The 13,005-nt window shown below is 45.7% G+C and overlaps 1 protein-coding gene across 8 annotated transcripts in view; it reads right to left on the reverse strand.

Moving 5' to 3' along the window:
- Positions 1-13,005, reverse strand: part of LOC140690317 (trafficking protein particle complex subunit 9-like) — a 103,785-nt gene that overhangs the window by 36,415 nt on the left and 54,365 nt on the right. For 2 of the 8 annotated variants that reach the window (XR_012065547.1, XR_012065548.1), the window contains exon 1: positions 12,444-12,709. The exons of 3 other annotated variants lie outside the window; for them this stretch is intronic. The gene's annotated coding sequence lies outside the window, so the exon portion shown is untranslated. Of the gene's footprint in view, positions 1-12,443; positions 12,721-13,005 lie in introns of those variants that run through there. 3 more of the 8 variants (XR_012065559.1, XR_012065555.1, XR_012065554.1) reach the window with 3 other exon arrangements.

The raw sequence follows: 13,005 nt of genomic DNA on the forward strand, positions 1-13,005 counted from the left end.
AAAGTTAAGACTGTAAGTAGGTGCAACAGTGCCACCTATGGGTAAAATGACCTTCCAGGTTACCAGGAAAGATGCAACACAAAAATTGCCTGTAGGATCAGTAACGAGAATCAGATAAATAAAACTTATATAGCACATGCTGCACTTTGATTCGGGGGAAAGGAGGGATATTCAGTATTTAATCTGATATTGCTAATACTCCTGAATATAAACAGAAGATATAGGCTCATGGAAACTCATCTTAGAAGAGGAAAGAATCCAGTTCAGCCACTTCATTTTACAGGAGGGGAAACTGAGACATGGGATCTGTCCTCCTGGCAATCAGCAGCAAAGTTCTCCTATGCCTCATGTCTTGCACTGTAGCAAAAACCAACAGATCTGTACTAGGCCTATATTCATAAAATTCACATTTGTATTTTTCCAACAGTAGGTTATCTAAGTATCTTGCAAAATACTAAAAGAGCCAGGATATCATACAATTTTGTTGCCATACAAAAACATTTATTTACATAATAAAACAGCATGAGCTTTATTCTCTCTATTAAAAAAGTGACATGTCAAATCAATGTTTTGATATTTTAAACCTGTTAAGAATGTAGAAAAAAATCAAAATTTTCTTTAATCACAAAATAGAGGAGCTTATTCCCTGAAAATGATCAATATGGATTTTACTAAACTTAACGGATCTGGTCAGAATCCCACGAATTTAAATGTCTGAGTGGATGGTTACACGGCAACATAAATTCTGATTTGTAACAATACATATTCTGTGTAAATAATCTTCAAGGTCATCTGATTAAGGCAATTTAACTAGTCCCTGTCTCACTAGAATGATACAGATTTCATTAAAACTTCATACTACACCAAAAAAAAAAATGAATCCTTGTTACTTTAAACCATATTCAAATATATCATACAAATACATATTGAATATGTATCAGAAATAAGCGACACTCTTTAGTATTCAGAGTTGATCCTTCTAAAATATCTGTCATTGTGACAGCACACTTTTATTAAGCACCTCTTGGGTTCTTTGTATACAAGGCATCTACCTCTCACAGTCAGACAAATTAAACGATATTACTCAAATTTCACAAATGAGGAAATGTACTTAAGCCATGAAAATAAAGTACATATTCATCAACAGGAAAGAAAAGAGTAAAGACTTTTCTTACAATATTCACTGACAATCTTTTCTTCCATATTAAAACTACATAAAACCAATTCAGTCTTTGTAAGTATTTCTGTCAAAAAGGGCCACAAGAGAAAAACAAGCAACATCATTAGCAGTGGTTGGACTTTAAGAGCTCACTTCTCTTTTGCACTATAATTATTTTTAATGTTTTGTTTTTAGTGCTTACAGAGCACTAAAATAAAAAAAATAACTTTTTATGTAATTACCTGAGAATTAAAAATTTGTGAAAATGAACAATTTTAATTTCTGCCACTCTGTCTCAACTTCTCAATGGTGTCTCTTCTTTCAAGGCCTCATCAGTCTGAGATCACTAAACTCGGCCGTTTATGGAGTCACAGGTGTTCGGGTAACCACTTAACGGGAGGCTGATAAGAGGAGCAATTAAGAATGCATTCTGTGCAGCCTGGGTTCCAGCACCGAGCTAGCCACAGCCTGCTGCGTGTAATTTGGGACAAGCTGCTCCATCTCTCAATCCCTCAGCTGCAAAAAAGGAGACACTGATACCTACAATCAAACACCTGCTATGAATTAAAACATGAGGAAAACATTTTAGCCTTAGGTAGGTGTCCACTCACAGTGAGTTTGGTCATTATGATGATGAGGATGGCTGTTAACAAATTAAGCTAGACCAAACAGGAGAAATCCCCTTAAAGGAGAAACATTTTAAGTCAATGAGCATTTCTTTTTGGATGAATTGTAGAATATTCTAATGATTTTTTAATAAACCAAATTTTGTCCATTAATTATAGATTTACAGGTTCATGGACAAGTCTCCAGAAAAAGAATTAGAGGCCTCTTACCTCTGTAAACTAAGAAAGTAAATTTTAACAAAAATCACGGAGGAGATTATACCTCATTTGGGAGAGTAAGTGCTTAACATGCATGAGGCACACAGTTCAGTCCCCATTAACTCCATTTAAAAACATGGTTTTGTAGGAAATGGAAAATTAAAGCAAAAAGATGGAGGAATACAGAATTTTTTAGAGACTCATCTCAGATTTAAGATGGGGAAGGAACCATCCATTTCTCAGAAGAAATCTTGAGGACTATGTAAACTGGATCTGAGATGTCTAGTCCTTTAACATTATTCAAGAATTCATATTACCAAGTCTTAAAATTACCTGATAATGCACAGTGGTGATACTGACCATAACAGCTTCCATCACGGATCGAGCTCTGGCTAGGACTGCTCTGTTCTGACATCTCTGCCCCTCAGGCCTCACCAGGCTGAGAGCACTAAATTCGGTCATTCAAGAGCATCTTTTGTAAGTCCTCCATTTGTGCTTCTGACTCTCCCCTCACCAGCTCCTCTGAGGGAAGCACTGTTATCATCTTTCCCACTCACAGATAAGGCCACTGAGGCACAGAGACTAAACTCGTTCCAGGTCACATTGGCATTAAAGGAATTCTGTATTTCTGCTGTTTGCTTTTGACAAAGGAATCTGAGATATCAATTCAAGGCAGACTGTTAAATAATCAAGTCTGTCAGGTCTTCACCTCAAAGAGCAGATACTATAAATTCCTGATGTAGGATGAGGCTGCCGCCACAAACTGACTCAGCTTGAAATTAATATCCAAGATGAAGCAGCGGATACACGTAAATATTCACGATTGTCAACTCTGCTCACGGGTCTGGGCCCTTCACTGCCTGAACGGGGGTGCAATCCCCACCCGTGTCTGGGAGAGAAGCGCGGCTCTTCCCCGGCTCACCCAGGCTTCACGGGGTATTTCCCCCCACAGACTGGCCTCAATGATTAAAAGATCTCAAGATTTTTACACCATGCAAATCTAAAAGACATTTCTGCAGATGGAGCACTTTCTCAGGCTTAAAACTTTTTTGCCTACACTCAGCCAGGGGGAAAAAAGAAACATGACTCTACAAAGTCTCTGACCCGCACCACTCACAGGAGTAGAATGGCCAGAGCAGAAGATGATTCTTCACATTGCAGGATGAGAAAAAAATAAAGATGCCCCGACAACAGGCACTCCCAGAGACAGTGCTCAGAAGTCTTCTGCACACTCACGGTTGTGCAGCCCTCATCACCTTCTATTTCCAGAACACTTCATCACCCCAAAAGAATCCCCCTGTCACTAGCAGTCACTCCCTAATCCCCCTCCAACCAGCTCCTTCCAACCATCACCTGCTCTCTGCCTCTGCATGTGCCTATTCTGGGCTTTTCATATCACTGAAATCAACAATTTGTGGGCATTTGTGTCTGCTTCCTTTCAATTAACATGCTGTTATCAAGTCTTGTACATTTTGAAGTGGTATCAGCATCTCTTTCTTTTTTTTTTTTTTTGAAAACGTTAAAGATTATTAGAAGGTGGTAAGTACTATCAAAAAGAGTAGAGTGGAGCATAAGTGATTGGGTTTCAAAGGGAAAAGTGTGGGTTGAACAGTCAAAGTGGACTTCCCAAAACAGGTGGCATTTTTCATTTTCCTCTTCTTTTTTGTCTTTTTTATTCACTCTTACATGTGAATAATGTTCCACTATATGGAGATACTACATTCTGTTCATCCATTCAGCAGGTATTTATGGACGAGGCCAGAAAAATGAGTGTAAGAGGTGACTAGCATGTATGGCATTGAAGCAAAGGGCAAAATGTGCTTTCAAAAAAATCCAACAAAGAGAGGCACAAGGAAATTCAGTCTGTTTCTGAGCAAAGTGCTTGCTTGCTTCGGCAGGACTACCGTGCAGGGCTGGGGTGGATATTGGCAGGAGTCACGGTGAGGGAGTCAACTAAGACTCCCCACTGCAAGCAGCTCAGCCAATCCTCCTCCCTCATGCTGTATTGTTAGAGAAATGTTTCTAGGTTGCTCTTATTTCAAGTAATAGCATTTTAACTGCACATCTGATCATCTCCATCAGACCACATTATCTCCAAGCCACAGAAAATCATTCACTGACCGGAGCAGCTCCAGGACATAAAGGTGAATGATCAGGGAGTCCTGCAGCATTCCAGCCTGCAGGCACAAACCCCACATGTGCCCTGGTGATGTCCAGAAAATAAAATGCATGGAAATTTCTCACTGCTGGCACACGACATCTGCCCTCAAATTGCCCCCAAATCATGCTGGCAAAGCACTACTCAACCCTCTCACTATAAAAAAAACCAAAAAGCTAAGAAGGCAAATTTAGGCTCTCCCATTGAAAACCAGCAACCATCACTGCCAGTATCTGAGCAGGAATGCTCCTGACTTCGAAAACCACTGCGCAGATACTTTTCAAACGTGAAACTCATATATGTATTCCAAATAGATGATATTGCAGTAGGATTTTTCTTTTCAAAATTTCCACTTGCAACATTAGCGCAAGAAAATTTATGTTTAGGCTTTAAAAAAATCATTTATCCTCCACTTTCTTAGTTTTGAACTTATTATTATTTTATAAATGGAGTTATGCTGTGTATTATAAACCGTTTGATTTCTGAAAACAAGACCTTTATGACCTCACTATTTCAGAGAAAACTTTAACGATTCTTTGAGAGGTGGGACCTGGGGCGCTCACTAACAGCTCTTTAAATACTGACAAGGATGTGCTATTAAGTAATGCAAAGGCTCTAACTTCACATTAGCTCAGAAAGCAAAGAAACCACACCAAAGACTTCCTTAAATATTTTATATATTCGTATTCTTTTGAATATTAAAATTCTTAAAAGAGGATTTTTTGAAAAAGACAACAGCTGTTTTAAATTTCCGCTCACCAAGAAAGCAATCTTTCTCAAGAATAAAAACCCCTATGGAAATCGAAATGACAGGACGTTTCTAGCTAAGTGAACATCCAGATCTGAACACAAACCTAAATCCAATCAGATCTCACTCGAACGAGCTCAACAAAGTCCTGGGCAACCCTGGAAATTAGCTCTTTTGTTCCAAATGTTGGCTGAGCTAAGATCATCAAACAAGGAAGGGAAAGAGAGAAGACGAAAGTCCACCTGGTAGCCTCCATTAGTTTTCTTACAGCCACAAGGTGCCTCAAGGGCGGCCCCGCTAACAAGCCCCCCATAAAGAAAGCCGGCATCCACACTGCCCCTGCCGTCCCCAAGTAGCCCCGATGCCCATATTCCAGCCTGTGAATGGTATTCTTATGATCCCCCAGTTGGTGGCACCCACCCCCTCATCCCCGCTACACACACAGAGCCACGGCAGCCTTCCCAAATCACAAATTTGATTACATCAACCCCACTTCGAATGCTTCAGAGGCTCCCTGTTAGAGTTCTAGCTCCACCCCAGACCCTGCTTGCCCAGCCTCACCTCAGTACACAGGTTCCCAGTGACCTCAGGGGTCCCCTGACATGCTCCTACCTCTCACTTGCCTCCAGGCTCATTTTGACTGTTTCCCAAGGAAGCCTTCCCTCCCTCCAACCTCCACAATTTGTTCCTCTCTTCCTAGAGCTTTCTAGGCTAAGTCAACTTCTGACAATGCTAAGCTCTCAAGAAGCAAATACATTTTGCTTATTATCGTGGCTACACCCTCTCTCCCCTATACTCACAGAAGTGCACGTGTTATGAATAAATGAATGACAGGTTGGATCTCAAAGGGACAGACATACCTGCTCTCGCCCATCCCGATCCTTCTGTCTGTAGAATATCAGAAGCAAAACCTGAAGTACCTTTCCTGAGGGTCACTTTCTGTTGACACCCTTCACTGCCTACTGTGTCAGTTCTAGTAAAACTCAACTTCTTCCAAAGCCCTACACCACGGACTGTCTCCAGTGTCCTCCCGAGCAGGGGCTCCCTCCACCCTGGACTGCACAGGGCACTCTCCCCGGGTCCCCACGCCAAAAGCCTCCAGGCCTCTGCCCGGGCTGCACCTGCGACCTGAGCCACATTCTTGACTCCTTCTCCTGGCTGACTCTTACTCTGTCCTCACAACTGAATTTAGAGCCCATTTCTTCCAGGAAGTCCTCTCTGATAATGTCCTTAAGTCTTGTCTGGGCTCTATCTACAGCGGCAATATATGGAGACCAACTGGGTGCCTGCTCCTAATAAGACCACGAACCCTTGGGGGCCACGTGGGAAGGAGTGAGAGATTACAAGACGGGTGGGGGAATCAAAAGGCAAAAATCACAGCCCAAGTCCCAAATTCAAGGATACTTTCTCAGAAAAAAGTATAAACTATTTCACACGGGTCCAATTTGGCTACTATTTTTGTGGCTTGTGGACAGCAAGAACTTGGTGTTCTAGCCCAAAACCCAGGTTACATGCAAAGAAATGTATATATTCTTATCCAAAGGAAACCAGAGCTGCTCAACAACAGTTTTCATTTAGAACTGAAAGGAAATTTGATAAAGGCAATCTCTCTCTCTCTCTTCTTTCTTTACTGGAATCATATAATTTTAGAAGTATTTGCGTGACTAACAGATGGCTACAGCCCGTGATTTTGCACAGGAGTGTTTGGGGCTTAGGAAGCCCAGATTAGATTCACTCTGTAAATGCAATCACACCAACACACTGATAGGTGCCGTGGTGGTGAAGCTGATGTTCCAAAGCAGGCAACCTTATTCTGTAAGAGAACTCTAAATAGAAAGCAAGAAATGCAATGTCCTATACTGAATTTCATTTGCTATATGGGTCATTAATTGATAGTATATCTTGACTAATGGAACCCAAAAATAAATTGTCAACGTCGGTTTTCTTCATCTGACCATTTTATGCTAAATTTGGATATTAAACACTCACTCCATACGGAAAGCTCAGGTTTACGCTGCAGCACAGTTACATCCCGCGGAAGAAAGCTGACCAAGGGAGAACTGGAGAGTTTCCGTTCAGAAGCTGCAGAGTCTGGTTTTGCACCTGTACATCATTTGCAACCACGTCATCTTCAAAGGAGTTAGACGTTACCTCTGTGGGGCGAAAAGCACTGCGTGCTTCAGAATCATCAAAGAACGCTGAGCTTTGTGAAACAGTCCTGAGGCACTTAAATCATACTTTTTCTGAAAGGCTCCAAAACTGACCCACTTCACCATTCCAGGTATAACAGGGAAGTACTGGAAACAGTAGAGAGAAAATGACCTTGAAGTCTGACAAGGCCCTGCTTGAATCCTGCTACAGCATTTACTAGCCGCTAAACAGACCAATTCCTTAACCCCTCTGAGAAGGCTTCCCATTCTGCAAAAGGGGGCTGCCACTGCCCACCTGGGAGGCATGGATGTGAATGCAACACGCAAGTAGGGTGGCCGACTGGTACCTGACACGGGGCCTGGCTAGTTTCCCTCCGCTGCCCTTCTGCCCCTTTAAACTTGCACTGTTCCCCCGGTAACGATCAAGCCCCCGGAACAGACTGCCCGTATCTTCTGTGTATCCCTGGATACATGCCTTACCCTTAGGAGGCCAGAAAAACAACTGCCTCCTCCCAAGTCACTAACAATGTTCTTAAGAGTCTGGGTATATTTAACTCTATTTTTCAGGGAGACTACTCCAGAAATTTCCAAGCACCATTCTCCAGGTTGGCTCCCCTCCCTTTGCCCATCCCTTCTCACCTCAGATCCTCTGTCTGACTGCCTTCTGTTCATGGGAAAGAGAGTCCGGTAAGGTGGGGACTCCCTAGGCCTCCCTCCCTCCCTCACAGGTGACTGTGACTACATTCTCCCCACTCCCCACTCCAACTTCAGCTTCTGAGGACTCTACCCTCCCAGACCCTGCAGCCTCTGCACCTTCCCAAGACGCACATGTGGCCACGACCCTCCCTGCAGATTTCTTCCTGGTTGGCCCTGCCCACCCCCTGGCCCCTTAAGGATAAATAGCATTGCTCTGAAAATGGCAAATGCAGCTAACTGACACACCAAAGCTGCATGGTCTGGGCTTTCCTCCAACCCAGGCACAGCCCTGCCCCCCCTCAGCCTCAGTCTGCAGCCCTCGAGAAGATCTAATTCACATGCAAGGCTGTGAACACCAGCTAAGAATGACGACTCCCAACGTGTATCTCTAGTCCGGCTCCTTCACTTGAGCCCCAGGCTCATCGAACCGAGTGCCTCTTTGAAGTCCTAACTTGGATGAAAAATGGCATCTTAAAAATGCCTCATGTCCACCATTTACTCTGGAATTCGATTCCTGGCAGGTATCTCCCAGACTCCCCATTTTAGTAACAGCCCCAGCACCCACCTAGTTGTCTGAGGTCACATTCAATTTCCACTCTTCCCTCCCCCCGGCCCTGCCCTGCAATCAGTCCTGTTATTTATGACAATAAGTCCATCTCAAGCGTGGTTCTGCAGGGACCATGTTCGGAACCCCACAAGCTCACAGCATGGTGCACTGAATAACAGTCCTCCGTAGGGGGCTCCCCGGCGGGGGAGGCATCTCCTGCCACTGGCCACCTCAGAAGGCACTGGATTCTCACACAGGAGGCCCAGGAGAAGGGACTCAAGGTTCTCCCGTGGTCTGAGCTTTGAAGGGCCCGAGGTCTGGGGGAGCTCCTAATTAGCAGACACACTTGAAAGTGAGCAGATGAGGATGTGGGAACCCAGGCAAGGCTGTTCTCACTCCAACTCCTGGGCTCATGGGAGCCACGGGAAAGGCCTGTGTCCAGGGTACAGCCCGGCCATCACAGATCCCAGCCTGCAATTGCCAACCCGGACAGCCTAGACTCCATCTACTTGCGACACTTACTTCTGTTCTGTTCCCCACCCAGAATGTGATGGACTCATTCAGATATTCTGGCCTGTCTCAAGTGAGACAAATTCAGTGAAAAATGAAGTGTCCACACTTGGACCAGAGCATGAAAGGAGAAACAAGGCCTCATGGTCAGCATGATGGTGGTGGCCAAACCCTTCCACCGGGTGAGATGAACCATGGTGAGGGTGAGAATCCAAGGTCCTAGGTCGGCCAAATCATCTTCCTTCACGGTTGTCTGGGGTGTTGGAGACTGACTACCACAAACTAATGACACAGCCGTCAGTGGTGAACGTCAGCTGCAACAGAAACGGATTCAGCTATTTACTACCAACATGGGTTAAAAGTAAATCCCTGGGTAGGAAGGTCTGCACGGCTGCTGAGGCAAACCACAGACCCAGCTCTGAATGCCCACTGGCTGAAGCAGAGAGGAAGCTATGGCCCTTTTAGCTGTCCCTGTGTCCAACAGATCCAGGTGAGCCAGCTACTTAGGAGAAGGCCATGTTGTCCTGATACTCAGAAAAACCAGCCTCGTAAAGGGAACAAAATAGTGGCATGGATTTTAGACCCAATTCGGCCCCTTTATGAAGGCAAAGTAAAGTAAATGGCACGGGGAAGTTGAATGCAAAAAAAAAAAAAATTAAGGAACCAAACGGTGACTGCTTCCTCCAACAGCGTCCCCTGCAGATGCTCACCCCCGAGCCGGCCACTTCCTCACCAGTGACCACCGGCCAGGAAGCGCCGTCATGCACGTCACACAGCGACAGCCAGGAACCTCGTGCCGAGCACGTTTGTATAAAAGCAGGAATCGTGCAAGTTGCCGCAGAATTTGACTTTACAAGTTTAAATACTCCATGAAAAGAATCCCTCAGCAGCCGCCTAAATCAATTCGCATCTCACTTCTTCAAAACAATGAAACAAATTTAATAAGGGCGCATTTGTCACCAAATAAAAAGAGGACCAAACAGGTTCCTCAAAGCAAGGATTTTAACAGGTATCAAAAACCAGTGGGTAATGTGCAAACAAAGTAAATATTCCAAAAATTAAGAAAATACAAAATGACGAGGATAATACATGGATCAAGACAGCTGTTAAGTTTTTGCTTTTTAAAATGATTGAGACAGCACGGATGGCAATCTGGCTATTTCCAATGCAGGATGTGCACAGCCCACATTTTCAGATGCAACAACATGCTCACTGGGCAGTACAAGTGAAAAAGGAATAAAGAAAAAGGAAAAGATGAAGACGAGAAAATTAGAAACACACAAGAACAAAAATGATTTTGACAGCATGTACAAGAATTTACGTGAGTGTGTGAGGCCAGGGACGCGGGGATGGTGAAACCCACCCTCACCTCTTGCTCCAGGGAAAGCAGGGGCCTGAGGGGAGCGGTGCTGCCGGACGACCCCAACGTGGTCAGCGCCCCTAACCCAAATTCCACCTACAAGCGTCTAGGCAGATTTTGAGCTACAAATTGTGGTCGCATTTCATTCTGGACCGTTTTACTCACTTCCACCAAGAGTAGCAGGAGAGAATTAGGTTCTGCTCCTTCACCAAAGCATTGTTTAAAAAACTAATGACTGTGGAATACTAAAAGCAACAATGTGGTAAAAGTGACTGGAGGAGAATGTGCTTGACCTGAGCTCACTGGCCGCGTTATCTCACTGACGTTCAGAAGCTGGCTGAGCTCTTATGGTACCAGGACAGACAGACCCACAAGGAGGGAGATTTAATGCGCTGCTGTATTTTGATGCCGGGAGCCATGCCTGGTACATGAGGTTCTGGGTAATCAATGGTGACAGTGTCAAACACTGTGGGCTAAGTACACATTCGGCTACTCCGCCAAGTCCCAAGGGCAGACTTCAAAAGACAAAAACAAGCTGGCATTCTTTGGTGGCTCTGCAGACTCAGAGACAAGCATTTGTTGAGTAAAACTGTCACCAGTGACTCCTATGACAAAAGAGGAGGCACTGGCGTGGGGGCTGGGGCAGGGCTCAAGGCTTCAACTGCTCACTCACCAGTCTGTCCAGGGGGAGAAGGTGGTCCCTGCTTACGTTGCACCGATGCACCTATCTTGACTAATGCCTGGGGCCTCAGCAGGTGTTGACAGGTGAGGTGAACAGAGCCAGACTCGGTGTAGCACGGTGCTGGGAGCTATGCCCTCAGCAGTGCCCAGGCTCCTAAACATACCAGCACATCCCCAAGAAGCAGAAGGGGAGTGCGGGCATGTAGATCACAGGGCCCTGTGAGGACAAGCACAGATCATGGCCACGACAAGCCTCTCCCCTTCCTTAAGCCATACAGGTATATCTGGGAGGAACAGAAAATTCATCCAGAGACCGCTAAGTGGGCTCTCGCAGGTGGGACTCGGGTCCACTTCTCTTCTCACTCACAGGGCTGGTCTAGATATTCTTTTTATCAATTCTCTAGCATCTTCTCCTCCAACTTACCAACAACCAGAAAGTAGGATCTGATCTTAGGTAAGTTCAAGAATCACAGAGCACTGCCTTCATGGCGGGCCCAGCAGCATGTGCCAGGTTCTCGGACCGTCACCTGTGGGACCACCATGAGCCCTCTCCAGACACAAGGACAGAGGCCATAGGACGGGGGGACACAGCTTCCCTTACTCTACCCAGCAAAGGGGGACCACTTCTCGGCAAAGACATCTCACCCTCTTCTGCCCGAGGGACAGCACGATAGATACACCGGGAACAGAGCAGAAGGTGGGGGGGTAGGCAGCCCAAAAGAGCTCGTCTGTACTTCCGAGGCAAAGTGGGGACTTTGACTTAATCACAGGGACAAACTGAGAATGAACATTTCCCTGCTCTGTCCCATACACCGTGATACGCCTTTCCCTGCATAAGGAGTTCATTCGGGAGTCCCTGGCGGTGTTTCTGATGTCCTAACTTGGCATGGTGGCTGTCGGGCAAGAAGAGAGGGCCTGAGCCGAACAGGTGCTGGGCCTGAGAGGCAGGAGACACCGGCTCCAGCCCCAGCTCAACCAGTGCCCCGTTCCGCCTCTCGGGGTTAAGCATCTCATCCAAAAGCAAAGGAATGAGACTGTCCCAGGACAGGCTTCCCAACAGAAATGAAATGAGAGCCATGTAAAGAAAGTTTCCCAGTTGCCACGTTTAAAATGGTAAACAAAGAAACAAACCAACAAACAAAAAACAAATACTAGAAACTGATTTTAAGAACAGATCTTACTTAATCAACTGTATGTAAAATACTATCATTTTGACATGTAATCAATGTAGGAAGTAAGGAGATAGTTTATATACATTTGCTAGACAAGCCTCAGCGTCTGATGTGCATTTGACCTACAGCATATCTCAGCTCAGTCCAGCCTCCTCCCCAGTGCTCCTAGCATCAGTGGCTTTGGCTAATTTATTGGACAGCAACTCCAGGGTTCCCACCATGGTCCTGGCTGTAAAGCGGGAGTAAGTGTCCACACTAACCCTAAAAGGATCTCTCTGAAACAAAGGCGGATTCACTTTGAAATGTCTGTAAACCAGCGGGCTGCACCTCCCTCCCCCCTTGGGTACAAGACAGACTTCTTCCTTGCTGATCCCTTTCTGGATGTAGGGAAGCAATCCGGCACAAAGCCAGGGTGGGCTGGCCTCCAGGTAAACTTACCTGCTGTCTGTGTCCAGTCCCATGAAGTCCTCCTTCTCAAACAGGATGCAGAGGAGGGGAATCTTGCCCCAAAATTCTTGTGGCCACCATCCAGCCACTTGGACTTGAGCAAGATGAAGAGTGACTCAGTGAAGTCCTCGATCCTCTTCTCCACCACCCTGCAGTCCTCGTAGATTGAAGGACACGTCGGTGAACGGCTGCTCGGCTACCTCCCCATGCAGCACAAAGACAAAGAGCTGAGAGTCATTAAGCGCGGTGCCATACAGCCCCTCTGCACGTGCAGCTTCTCCAAGGCCTTGGCAGAGAGACAGTTGGTAATGGTGACAAGGCCCACGACTTTGCGGTGTGTCTGGAAGACGCTCCACCCATTCTCGGGCACATAGTGGTGCCTGTAGTGGATACAGAATGTCCACTGGGAGCCGCATGGGCTGATATGGCACACCGAGGTGAGTAGCTGATAGATGCAAAAGAAATTCTCCTCTGAGATGATCTCCATTGGTTGGACCACAACGGGACGAGTCTGGTGGTCCTCAGCACACTGCACATAGTCAGGGATGCTCAT

The sequence above is a fragment of the Vicugna pacos genome, chromosome 30, assembly GCF_048564905.1.
Source record: "Vicugna pacos chromosome 30, VicPac4, whole genome shotgun sequence".
Classification (NCBI taxonomy): Eukaryota; Metazoa; Chordata; class Mammalia; order Artiodactyla; family Camelidae; genus Vicugna; species Vicugna pacos.